At 47.9% G+C, this 12,680-nt stretch overlaps 1 protein-coding gene across 1 annotated transcript in view; it reads left to right on the top strand.

Moving 5' to 3' along the window:
- Positions 1-9,688, top strand: part of NCS1 (neuronal calcium sensor 1) — a 58,339-nt gene extending 48,651 nt beyond the window's left edge. Inside the window, exon 8 of the mRNA XM_082656853.1 lies at positions 8,315-9,688. The gene's annotated coding sequence lies outside the window, so the exon portion shown is untranslated. The remainder of the gene's footprint in view (positions 1-8,314) is intronic.
- The last annotated feature ends 2,992 nt before the right edge of the window (positions 9,689-12,680 follow it).

The following is a 12,680-nucleotide window of genomic DNA, read 5'->3' as shown; positions in this document are numbered from 1 at the left end:
TTTGTCATATATGGCCTTTATTATGTTGAGGTAGGGTCCCTCTATTCCCATTTTCTGGAGAGTTTTTATCATAAACGGGTGTTGAATTTTGATAAAAACTTTTTCTGCATCTATTGAGATGATCATATGGTTTTTATTCCTTAATTTGTTAATGTGGTATATCACATTGATTGATTTGCATGTATTGAAGAATCCTTGCATCCTGGGATAAATCCCACTTGATCATGGTGTATGATCCTTTTAATTTGCTATTGGATTCTGTTTGCTAGTATTTTGTTCAGGAATTTTGCATCTAGGTTCATCAGTGATCTTGGTCTATAATTTTCTTTTTTTATGATATCTTTTTCTGGTTTTGGTATCAGGGTGATGGTGGCTTCATAGAATGAATTTGGGAGTGTTTCTCCCTCTGCCATTTTTTGGAAGAGTTTGAGAAGGATGGGTGTTAGCTCTTCTCTAAATGTTTGATAGAATTCACCTGTGAAGCCATCTGGTCTTGGACTTTTGTTTGTTGGAAGATTTTTAATTACGGTTTCAATTTCATTACTTGTGATAGGTCTGTTTATATTTTCTAATTCTTCCTGGTTCAGTGTTGGAAAGTTGTACCTTCCCAAGAATTTGTCCATTTCTTCGTGGTTGTCCATTTTATTGGCATATAGTTGTTTGTAGTAGTCTCTTATAATCCTTTGTATTTCTGCGGTGTCAGTTGTGATTTCTCCCTTTTCATTTCTAATTTTATTGATTTGCATCTTCTCTTTTTTTTTCTTGATGAGTCTGGCTAAGGGTTTATCAATTTTTTTTTTTTTTTTTGGCTGGATTGAGTCTTCATAGCTGTGTGTGGGCTTTCTCTAGTTGCGGCGAGCGGGGGCTACTCTTTGTTGTGGTGTGCGGGCTTCTCATTGCAGTGGCTTCTCTTGTTGTGGAACACAGGCTCTAGGCACATAGGTTTCAGTAGTTATGGCTCGCTGGCTTCCGTAGTTGTGGCTCGTGGGCTCTAAAGTGCAGGCTCAGTAGTTGTGGTGCACGGGCTTAGTTGTTCTGCGGCATGTGGGATTTTCCCAGACCAGGGCTCGAACCCGTGTCCCCTGCATTGGCAGCCGGATTCTTAACCAGTGCGCCACCAGGGAAGCCCCTCCAGCTTTCGTTTGTATGTGTTCCTAGGTCTGAAGTGGGTCTCTTGTAGACCGCATATATACGGGTCTTGTTTTTGTATCCATTCAGCGAGCCTGTGTCTTTTGATTATGGCATTTAATCCATTTACATTCAAGGTTATTATCGATATGTATGTTCTTATTACCATTTTCTTAATTGTTTTGGGTCTGTTTTTGTGGGTCTTTTTCTTCTCTTATGTTTCCCGCTTAGAGAAGTTTCTTCAGCATTTGTTGTAGAGCTGGTTTGGTGGTGCTGAATTCTCTTAGCTTTTGCTTGTCTGAAAAGCTTTTGACTTCTCCATCGAATCTGAATTAGATCCTTGCTGGGTAGAGTAATCTTGGTTGTAGGTTTTTATCTTTCATCACTTTAAGTATATCCTGCCACTCCCTTCTGGCCTGCAGAGTTTCCCCTGAAAAATCAGCTGATAACCTTATGGGGATTCCTTTGTATGTTATTCTTTTGTTTTTCCCTTGCTGCTTTTAATAATTTTTCTTTGAATTTAATTTTTGTTAGTTTGATTAATATGTGTCTTGGTGTGTTTTTCCTAGATTTTATCCTGTATGGGACTCTCTGTGCTTCCTGGACTTGGGTGACTGTTTCCTTTCCCATCTTAGGGAATTTTTCAACTATAATCTCTTCAAATATTTTCTCAGACCCTTTCTTTTTCTCTTCTTCTTTTGGGATCCCTATAATTCGAATGTTGGTGCGTTTAGTGTTGTCCCAGTGGTCTCTGAGATTGTCTTCCATTCTTTTCATTCTTTTTTCTTTATTCTGCTCCTCAGCAGTTATTCCCACCATTTTGTCTTCCAGCTCACTTATTCGTTCTTCTGCCTCAGTTATTCTGTAATTGATTCCTTCTAGTGTATTTTTCATTTCAGTTATTGTGTTGTTCATCTCTGTTTGTTTGTTCTTCAGTTCTTCTCGATCTCTGTTAAACATTTCTTGTATTTTCTCGATCTGTGCCTCCATTCTATTTCCGAGATTCTGGATCATCTTTACTATCATTCCTCTGAATTCTTTTTCAGGTAGACTGCCTATTTCCTCTTCATTTATTTGGTCTTGTAGGTTTTTACCTTGCTCCTCCATCTGTGACATATTTTTTTGCCATCTCTTTTTTTTTTTTTTTTTAAATGAGTGGGATTGTGTTCCTGTCTTACTGGTTGTTTGACCTGAGGCTTTTAACGCTGGGGTTTGTGGCTTTTGGGTAGAGCTGGGTCTTGGTGCTGAGATGAGGTACTCCGGGAGACCTCACTCCGATGAATAGTCCCTGGGGTCTGAGGTTCTCTGTTAGTCTAGTGGCTCGGACTTGGAGCTCCTACCGCAGGAGCTTCAGCCGACCTGGGCTTGTGAACCAAGGTCCTGCAAGCTGCCTGGGGCGGCAAAAAAAACCCCACAACAATAACAAAGTAAAAAATAAAATTAGACTAGGAAACTAACAGGTATGTTAGGAAGAATATGAAAATAAAAATATAGATGAATCAACAATTGGAAGGTACATTAGTACCACAATAGTAAGAAAGAGGAGGAGGGAAAAGAAAAAAAAAAAAGCAAAAAGGGGGGGGAAGGCCTTAGCTGTGGAGGGCGGGGCCTAAGCAAGGGCGAGGTTTGGGTGGTGGGCGGGGCCAATGCTCAGGATCTGGAAAAGGTCCTGGGGGCTGTAGGGGGGTGGAACGTAGGCTCAAGGAACAGAAGGGGCCCAGGCGTTCCCCCCACCCCTAGTCTCAGAGGGCAGAGGACCTCACCTGGGAGCCCAGCAGGCTTCCTGGGCTTGAGTGGGTGGGGCAGTCACCCTCTGCTCCTCTCCCTCTCCTCCTGGAAGACCCCTCCAACGTGCCTCTCCTATTCTCCCCCCAGCCTCCTTCCTATGCCCCCAAGGACCTACGTGGCCTGGAGGGGGCCTTGGAGGGCAGGGGACCGGCCTGGGATCTCAGCAGCCTCCTCGGCCTGAGTGGGCAGGGCAGTCGCCCTCTGCTCCTCTCCCACTCCTCCTGGAGGGCCCCTCCCACCTGCCTCTCCTGATCTCCCCAGCCTCCCTCCTATGACTCTTTCATTCTTGTTAAAGGCTGAGTAATATTCCATTGTATATATGTACCACATCCTCTTTACCCATTCTCTGTCGATGGACATTTAGGTGGTTTCCATGTCTTGGCTATCGTAAACAAAGATGCAATGAACACTGGGGTACATGATCTTTTCGAACCATGTTTTTCTCTGGATATATGCTCAGGAATGGGATTGCAGCATCATATGGTAGCTCTATTTTTAGTTTTTTAAAGGAACCTTCATACTGTTCTCCGTAGTGGCTGCAGCAGTTTACATTCCCACCAGCAGTGTAGGAGGGTTCTCATCTCTTCACACCCTCTCCAGCGTTCGCTGTTTGTGGCGTTTTTGATGATGGCCACTCTGACTTACACCGAGTGACTTTTGAATGCTCAGCCACCCATTATGTGCTTTGATGTACCATCAGATTTGACTTGCTGACATTTTGTTTAGGAAGCCTATTTTGAAGCTTCTAATATTCTTATGTTTTTGCACAAGAAATCCTTTTTCATTGAAGAGACATTAGAAAATATGTTTAAAAAGAAAACCTCCATAAAAAAGTTTATTGAAAAAAACCCTTCACATAGAACCCAGAAATAACCACTGTGAACATTTTGTGTCCAGAATGATTCAGAAAGAAAGAATGATTCAGAAAGGATTGAACACTTACAAAAACTTAATACTCAGTAACTAGGTCGCATAGGAACATATAATCAAACCAATTTATAAAGGAACTGTGACAGTTATTTCTATAATCTTAAAAATGTTCAGTATGCAGCTCTGGGTCCCACAGTGCATACTGATCTGTTGTCTGATTTTTCAGAGTCCCCCTTTTGTGAATTACCACCAGTGACCTCATTGGCGTATATATATATATATACAGTTATATATATATATAACAGCTGCATATTTCCTCCAGGCCGTGGAAGAATGGTGCAAACATAAGTTCTTGCTGTATCCCCCCAAGGAAACGTTGTACAGTGTAATTAATTTCTTTAAAGTGTGTGATTCTTTCTGAATTACCCTATTTGTTTTTGTCTTACAGTTTTCTATGAATATATACGTATATATATTTTTCAACAACGAGTTCATAACCGTACGCTGTTGGCTGTGTCTTTTGGTTTTTGGTTTGTTTGTTTTTTAAAGGAACAACTTGTAGGAGCCATTTTTTTTCTTTTGGAGACTCAACACTAAGAAAAGAGATTTTTAATGTGTTTTACCCAGCTTGGCTTCACATCCTGTCACGTCTACACTGGCTTTCCATAACACAATTTACGTAGACATATATCTTACCCTCACCAGCAACGTGTCGGCCAACACAATGTAACTTTATTTCCATGACAAGTTTTTCAGGGTGACAAGATCCACTTTTCTATAGCTCCTCCCGGAAATTGCCTTACCATTTTTCTCAGGCCTTCCTAGATCCTGCCTGAGAGTAATTATATCCAATCTGTGTTCCATTGTTTTTGCGATTTATTTGCCTTCTCAGATTCCTGATGGATCATAATTCTTAGATAAATTACGGTTATATAATTCACTGAATTATTCAGGAACTGAGATCATGCATATTTTTTGCGTCACTACATGTTGTTTGAGATCATCCTTTTTAATAGCTGCATAGTATACCGTTTATGGTTGGACCATACCTTAACCAGTCTTATGGTGTGGGGCACTCAGGTTGTTGGAAATTTGAGAGTGGATGAAAACAATTTTTATTATGGGAACAGTCTCATGCAATAGTAGAGAGAATATGTAACTCCGTGTACCCATCTCCCAGCTTCAGAATCACCGATTCACAGCAATCTTGTGCCGTCTATACCCTCCCCCACACACCCCCGACACTGGGTTGTTTTGAAGCAAATTCAAGACATCGTATCATTTCATACATAAATATTTCAAAATGTATTTCTAAAAGATAACGATTCTTTAAAAAAAATCCATAATACCCCAAACATCAGTAATTCCTTAATACGCTCTCATCAACACTTACATTCCACTTTCCTGTTGTCTCACAATTTTTTTCACTTTGTTTATTGGAATCTGAATCTGAATGAAGTCCATAGATAGCAAGTGGTTGATAGGCCTACGTTTATTTTAATCTCTTAAGTTTTCCCCCTTCCCTTTTCCTTCTTGGTGTTTGCTGAGAAGAGCATTGGGTACAGTGCCCCGTGGTGCTGTTAACAGGCTCCTCTTTCTTGTTCTTCCTGGAAATGGCAGTTAGATCTGCAGGCTGGCTTGGCATTGGGTTTGGTCCACTTCGGGTGAGAACACCTCATGAGCGGGGTTGTGTGTGTGTGTCTGGCAGGTGCACGTGACCTCGGTGACATCAGCAGCTGTTTCTGATCGCCACCTCTGTCCATTCATTCATTACATGGTGCCAAATGGTGACGTCCTAAAGTTGTCTTTCCTTCTTCGTCATTGGCTAGATTACTTTTACAAAGGGAAACTTCCGTTCATCCACTCGGTGGTTACCCTGAGGCTTGGTTTTCATAGGGAAGGCATGATGGATGCTTGATTCTTTATCAGTTTTCAAAACAAGTTGGGGGCTTCCCTGGTGGCGCAGTGGTTGAGAGTCCGCCTGCAGATGCAGGGGACGCGGGTTCATGCCCCGGTCCGGGAAGATCCCACATGCCGCGGAGCGGCTGGGCCCGTGAGCCATGGTCGCTGAGCCTGCGCGTCCGGAGCCTGTGCTCCGCAGCGGGAGAGGCCACAGCAGTGAGAGGCCCGCGTACCGCAAAAAAAAAAAAAAAAAAATCCTTAGAGGTGACCAATGACGTTTTTACAAAATATATGTGTAACTGTGAATTTAAGGATTTAAATGCATTTGGTGAGTTTCATCATATTTGCAGTTCTTTTTTTTTTTCTTTTTTTTACATTTTTTTTGGCCACGCCGCACAGCTTATGGGATTTTAGTTCTCCAACCATGGATCGAACCCCAGGCCTTGGCAGTGAGAGCTTGGAGTCCTAACCACTGGACCGCCAGGGAATTCCCTTAACTAGCAGATACAATAATGCAAGTCACAGGGGTTCACAGATCACCGCGGAAGGCAGAGCATGTGATTGGAGACCCAGCTGAACCTCCAGGGTCTGGCAGGGGACCTGGAAGGCTGAGAGGACCCAGGCTTCTCCCTTGGGTGCTCTGGCCTTCCTCTGGGTGGTTACTCCATACTCTCTCTCCCTTGGCACCTGCACCATAATGGCCCCCCCAATTCTGGTCCTGCAGGGCCTTCCTACTCCCCCAGGGCCACCTCCACATAGATTCGGATTGGCCCAGATAATGTTTTTAAGTCATCTCCCCAAATCAGGAAAGTGACCCCTTTGTATCAGACACCTACACCTGTCCAGTGGGGAGTGGGGACATGAGATTTAAACACAGGGTTGGAGCAGGTTATGGGAAGGGTCTTTGGATGGCACGGACAGTAACAGACATAACTGTCCCCCAGGCTGCTGCTTTTTTAAAAAAATGTATTGAGGTGAAATTCACATAACATAAAATTAACTATCTTAAAGTGAACAATTCAGTGGCATTTAGTACATTCTAGAACCTTTGCCTCATTCCAAGATAAAACTCCATATCCCTTAAGCAGTTTCTCCCCCACCCCCACCCCTCAGTGAACCTCTGGCAACCATACTTTGCTTTCTGTCTCTATTCTGGATGTTTCATATAAATGGAATCATTTACTCTGTGACTTTTATCTTTTTATTTATTTTTTATTTTTTTAAAATTTAATTTATTTATTTTTGGCTGCGTTGGGTCTTTGTTGCTGCACGCGGGCTTTCTCTAGTTGCGGCGAGCAGGGGCTACTCTTCGTTGCAGTGCGCAGGCTTCTCATTGCGGTGGCTTCTCTTTTTGCAGAGCGTGGGCTTCAGTAGTTGTGGCTCGTGGACTCTAGAGCGCAGGCTCAGTAGTTGTGGCTCACGGGCCTAGTTGCTCCGCGGCATGTGGGATCTTCCCAGACCAGGGCTTGAACCCGTGTCCCCTGCATTGGCAGGCGGATTCTTAAGCACTGTGCCACCAGGGAAGCCCTATGTGACCTTTGATGTCTGGTTCTTTCACTTAGCATCATGTGGTCAAGTTTCATCTGTGTTGGGACACGTACCAGTACTTCATTCATTTGTATGGCTGAATAGTATTCCATTGTGTGGTTAGATCACATTTGTTTATCCATTCATCCATTGATGGACATCTGGGTCATTTCCACCTTTTGGCAATTGGGAATCATGGTGCTATGAACATTGGTGTACATGGATTTGAGTACCTATTTTCCAGTTTTTAGAGTACATCCCTGGGGTGCAATTGCTGGGTCATATAGTAACTATGTTTAATTTTCTGAGGAACTGCCAAACTTTTCCACAGTAGCTGTGTCATTTTATATTCCTCCCAGCCGTGGTTGAGGGTTCCAATTTCTTCACACCCTCGCCAACACTTGTTAGTTTCAGGTTTTATCCTAGTGGGTGCGAAGTGGTGTCTCATCGTGGTTTTGATTTGTGTTTCCCTGATGACTAATTCTGTTGAGCATCTTTTCACGTGATTATTGGCCATTGCACACATTGTTCTTAATGGTTGCAAACTTTTTTATCCTATGGTTCTGTCCTTATTTATCCAACCTGTCCCCTGATAGCGGACACTGAGTTTGCTCCCTCCCTTTTAATTTTGCTATTACAGATGATACTGTCATAAACATTTATTTCTGTCTTTTTAACTTATTTTTTACTGAAGTATAGTTGATTTACAATGTCATGTTAATTTCTGCTGTACAGCAAACTGATTCAGATACGTATTTCTTTTTATATACATTCTTTTTCATATTCTTTTCCATTATGGTTTATCCCAGGATATTGAATACATTTTCCTGGGCTATACAGTAGGACCTTGTTGTTTATCCATTCTATATGTAATAATTTGCATCTACTAACCCCAAACTCCCAGTCCCTCCCTCCCCCACCCCCCATAAGCATTTATTTCTTAAGGATAAATACTGAGCGCCAAATGTGTGGGCCGGAGGGCGTGCACATTTTTAGGACTGGTGACATATGATGCCACCTGGTCCTTTAGTTGACTGTCGCCTGCTCTGTGTCCCTGGCAGCCAGCTCTGAACCCGCCCCGCCTCCCTGTGTCTTCCAGATGCCTGGGAGCCACTCACCTCCTCCCGTGCCCTGAGGCCACCTCCGCCCCGACACCACCACCCTCGTGTGTCCACCCAGCCTTTCTCCGCATCCACGCCCCACCGGGCTGCCCTGGAACCGTGAGGCCCGGCTCTCCTCCGCCCGCCCCGCACCCACCCGTCGCCTGAAGCCACCGGCTCCAATTGCCACCAACTTCTGCTTGTCCAGAAAACGACAGTACGGATGGGCAAAGGCTCCAGCCCTCTGCAAAACCAAGGACTCGGCTGCTTCGCAGGCGGCCTCTTGGTCCCTCCTGCTCTCCTGCGTGTGTGCTTTCGTTCTTTATTTCAAACAGACATTGAAAAAGAAAAAAAAAACAAAACTACCTTCTGTCCTAGAAGATTCAGACTGACAGATGGGGAGAAGGCCTCGGGGACGTCAAAGAACTCTGCCTCCTGCCTTGACCTTGGCAGCGGGAGAGGCCACGGGAGTCACGGCCTCGGCCACGGGGGGTCGGGGCGTGGGGGGCCTGCCTGCCCCTCGTGATTTGGCGCCCCATCCTCGAGCAGCAAGACCACCTGCGCGGCTAGGATGATTAATTACAACGTTGATGATTTTTTTTTGTGATAACAGTATTGTGCTTTTTGTGGGGAAAGTGAGGTTTTTTTTTTATATACATATATAATTGATACCTTTTATTTATTGGTTGGTAACTGTTGCTGCTGCCTCGTGTGTCTGATGCTCCCAGGGATGCGGGGCCCACCGTTTACACGTGCACGCCCTCGCCCACCTGCCCAGGCGCTTGGGAGGATGGTGGCCTGCAGCGGCCAGGAAGCCAAAAATCTTTTTTTTTTTTTTTTCAGATACTGTGCTCGATGTTTGGAGAGGGGAAAGGTGGGCTTCTTAAATGGCTAATGCACTGTTCCCTCCAGCTCGAATGCCTCCCTCCTGGATCTCTTTTCTCTGCTCCCGGTTCACACACCTCTCGGTCCTGTATCCTCCTCTGGGTCCATAACCTCTTTTCTGAGGACAAACAGGGGACATCTTCCGGTTTCTCGGTTCTTGCTTTGGTGTTCGCAGCGCCGTGGGGAGTGGCAAGGCTTGTGCTGAAACTGGGATCCAGGAAGGGCCGGGGGTGGACCGAGAATCTAAGGAGAGAAGGAGGAGGGAGTGAGCAGATGTGAAGTCTGCCTCTCCCTCCTTGGTGGGTTTTGAGAATAGCTGCTCACCCTGCTTTCCTGCCTTGTCCAGCGGACCACAGTAGCTTTCCCTCTTTTAGCTGAAAGGCCGGAAGGGAGCGGGGGAGAGAGAAGGGCCGCAGGCAATCCCATTCAGGTGGCTTCTTGGGCTGTGGCCCACATGTGCTCACAGGAAGCTTCTAGCTCTGCCTGCCACTGAGACAGGGCAGGCCCACAACTGTCACCAGGAAAGTCAGATGACCTTGGACCGGAAGGCAGGATCCTGAGGCTGGCCCTTGCTCCGTGACTGTGGGCCCCCCTGCCCTCTGTGGGCCCCAGCTCCCCCTGCTGCGGATCCGGGAGGCCTGGGCTGGGGGATCCGGAGGCTTCCCTTCGTGCTGATGCTGTCTAATTCTAAGCTTGGGTTTCCTGCAGCTGGTGATTGTGCGGTCTGTGTCTATGTTTACAGACCCCAGCAGACACGGGGACTGCCTGAGTCACTCTCTGTCTCTTAGCACAGTCTTCAGGGACGCAGCAGCCACTGTTCGTGGTGTGTGGGTTCAGATGACACACCCTGTCCCTCCCCGCAGAGCTTCCTGGTCCCTCCTGGACTCTTGAGCTGTCTTTCAGGCCCAGAACTAGTCCTCGCCCAGGGAAGGCTTCTGGGTGAGAAGCAGCCTCCCAGACTGTTTAGGGCCAGGCCGGAATCGAGAATCCCTGCTTCTTCTTTGCGAAGTCAGCAGCCTATCACCTCCTGACTTATCCCGGCCAGCGGAGGGGAGGAGCTGACCCTCGGCCCCCGCTTTAAATGGCCCTTGGCGCCCACTTTGCACTTTCCCAGGAGGCCAGAGCTTCTCCTGCTCTTTAACTCTCACAGCAGACCCCCGCCAGAGAGCGGCTCCGCCAGCGTGGGACTTGCGTGTCCGCTCCTGCAGGCTGGACCGCTCGGCCAGCCCCTGTCTCTCCCTCCTTGCATCAGCCAGCCCTCTGGCTGCCCTCTCCCTCCGCTGGAAGCCCCCCAGATCCTGCGGGGATAGGAGCAGTAGTTCCATTTTCACGGGTGACTTTGAAGCTTGGGCTCTTTGAGGCCCCTGCGGTCACCTTCCTGCTCAGGCCACGGGCCTAGGAGGCCCAGTACTCACCACCAAATCCTGCAGTTCCTCAGCCTGGCTCTGACCTAGGACCCTAGGGCAGCAGGTGAGCTTGGTGGCTTGGGGCTGGAGATGGGGGGAGCGGGGCCTTTCCCCAGGTCAAATGATTTCTCTGGCCTCCACCTGAGCCTCGATTTACCTCTCTGGTCCAGTGGGCCAGAGCTTTTGTGCAGCCTGTCCTGGAGCATCACGGGAAAGGGCTTGTGGCTAAGAATTATCCAAGGTTAAGCATAGGGGTCCCGCCCGCTGAGACATTGACTCCTAGGAGTCTAGGGAGATCGGTGTGCAAGGCTTTCCTCCCACCTCCTCACCGTTAGGCCTTTTGGTTTGGAGCTACGCGTGTGGCTTTTGACCTTAGCAGGCGATACCGTGGACCCATGGGCCAAGGCACACCTTGGGTCCTTGCCCAGAGAAGTCCAGAGCTGCTGGAAGGGCCACGCCTCTTCCTGGCAGGGTGCTGGACACTGGCCATTTTTGCCCGAGGTTGCGGGCAGGGACAGTTCCGTCCCCTCCTCTCACCAGGCCTCTAGCTGCAGCACCCTTGGAACCCTGAGCAGCCCATGGGCCTCTCTCCCCAGCACCGTTTCCCACCCGAGGCCCAGCCCTGTCAACTGCTGCTCTGGGGCTTCCAGACCAGCCAGAAGCCAGGTTCTTAGCCCTCGCTCCCCAGCCCAGGAGCAGGGGCCAGCCTCCGGCAGTCCGTCTGCAGCAGCCCTGGCCTCTTCCTCATAGAATCCGCTCCCCACTCTGCGTTGATGGTACTTAGGAGAACGTCATGAGTTTCCATTATTTAACCAGGCAACGTTTAGAATAACGTCGTTTAGAATAATGTCGTTTAGAATAACGTCAAGGCAGATGTGTGTCCTCCTCTTCCCCTGAAATGCTTTTCATTTTGACAGCCAACTTCCTAGATGACAGATGCATCTGGGCTTTCGGGGACCCTGTCTCTTCTCTAGAGGGTTGGGGTGTGGGGTTCCTGGGCCCCCTGGGAAGATGCAGCCTCTCCCTGGGGAAAGCCCCACTGCTCACCTAGTGGAAAAGCTACCGGGTTCCCAGTGGTTTCAGCTTCTAAGGGATTGAGGGGAACGCGGGAGCGCCCCCTCGTGGCGATGATCTATAAAGGCATTTGGGGGACCGGACCAGACAAATAGGTGATTTGAGAGCGAGGCCGCAGATGGGGAGGCGAGGGGGGGGGGCGGCGCTATGATCTCACCCAGACCCTGAGCTTCCAGCCCCACCTTACTGGCAGCATGTCTCCCAGACGCCCTTCTTCTAGGTCTACCCCAGAGATAGCAAGTGAATCAGCATAAGGGCACTGTAATGGGAAGCCTTGCCCCCCCCGACCTTTTTTAATATCTGCGGAATAAACCCAATGGTTGATTTTTGGATGAATAAAAGGCTTTTGTCGAATACACAGCTGGTCCCATCTTCTGTCTTGGCATCTAGGCCTCTCAGGCTTTGTCTGCTCCCCGTGATTGGACGCAGAATCCCCTCCACCTCCACCCTGACTGCCCCCTGCCCAGGCTGTACATATCTGTCCCCCGTGTGTCTTTGCCTTGACCCATGGCCCCAGGGAGGGCCACAGGCTCCCAGTCTGACTCAGTGACCAGCTTTCTCCGGGACTCTGGGCGAGTCACTTCTCACTGGGACTCAGTTTCTCCATCCGTCAGATGGGAGTGAGTCTCTGCTCAGCCCATGTCCCAGGGCCATTGGGAGCAGCCATGAGCGGAATCATCAGAGCCTTGGCCGAGGTGAAAGGCCAGTGGAGTCTGAATCGTCATGGTGCCCCCCGCCCAGAGCCTGCAGCTTTGGAAAGGAATTTGGGCAACTCTTACCAAAAAAAAAAAAAAAAAAAAAAAACAATGTTTCCTGGGTGGTGATTTTCTGTTTGCCTTCCCAGTCCCTCTGAGCCTCTTTTGGGGTGTTGTTCTGTCTGAATCTGCTGGTGTGTGTCTCTGAGGGAGGGGCAGGCCCCGGGGTGGACAGGGGCCACGTAGCACGCCCAGGCCTCCTCTCGTGCTCTCGTTGTATGTTGTCCTTGTCACGCCAATTAAAC

The sequence above is a fragment of the Grampus griseus genome, assembly GCF_964374135.1.
Source record: "Grampus griseus genome assembly, chromosome: 6".
NCBI classification, from domain to species: domain Eukaryota; kingdom Metazoa; phylum Chordata; class Mammalia; order Artiodactyla; family Delphinidae; genus Grampus; species Grampus griseus.
Note: the sequence above shows the minus strand (reverse complement) of the source record. Positions and strands in the feature narration are given on the sequence as shown.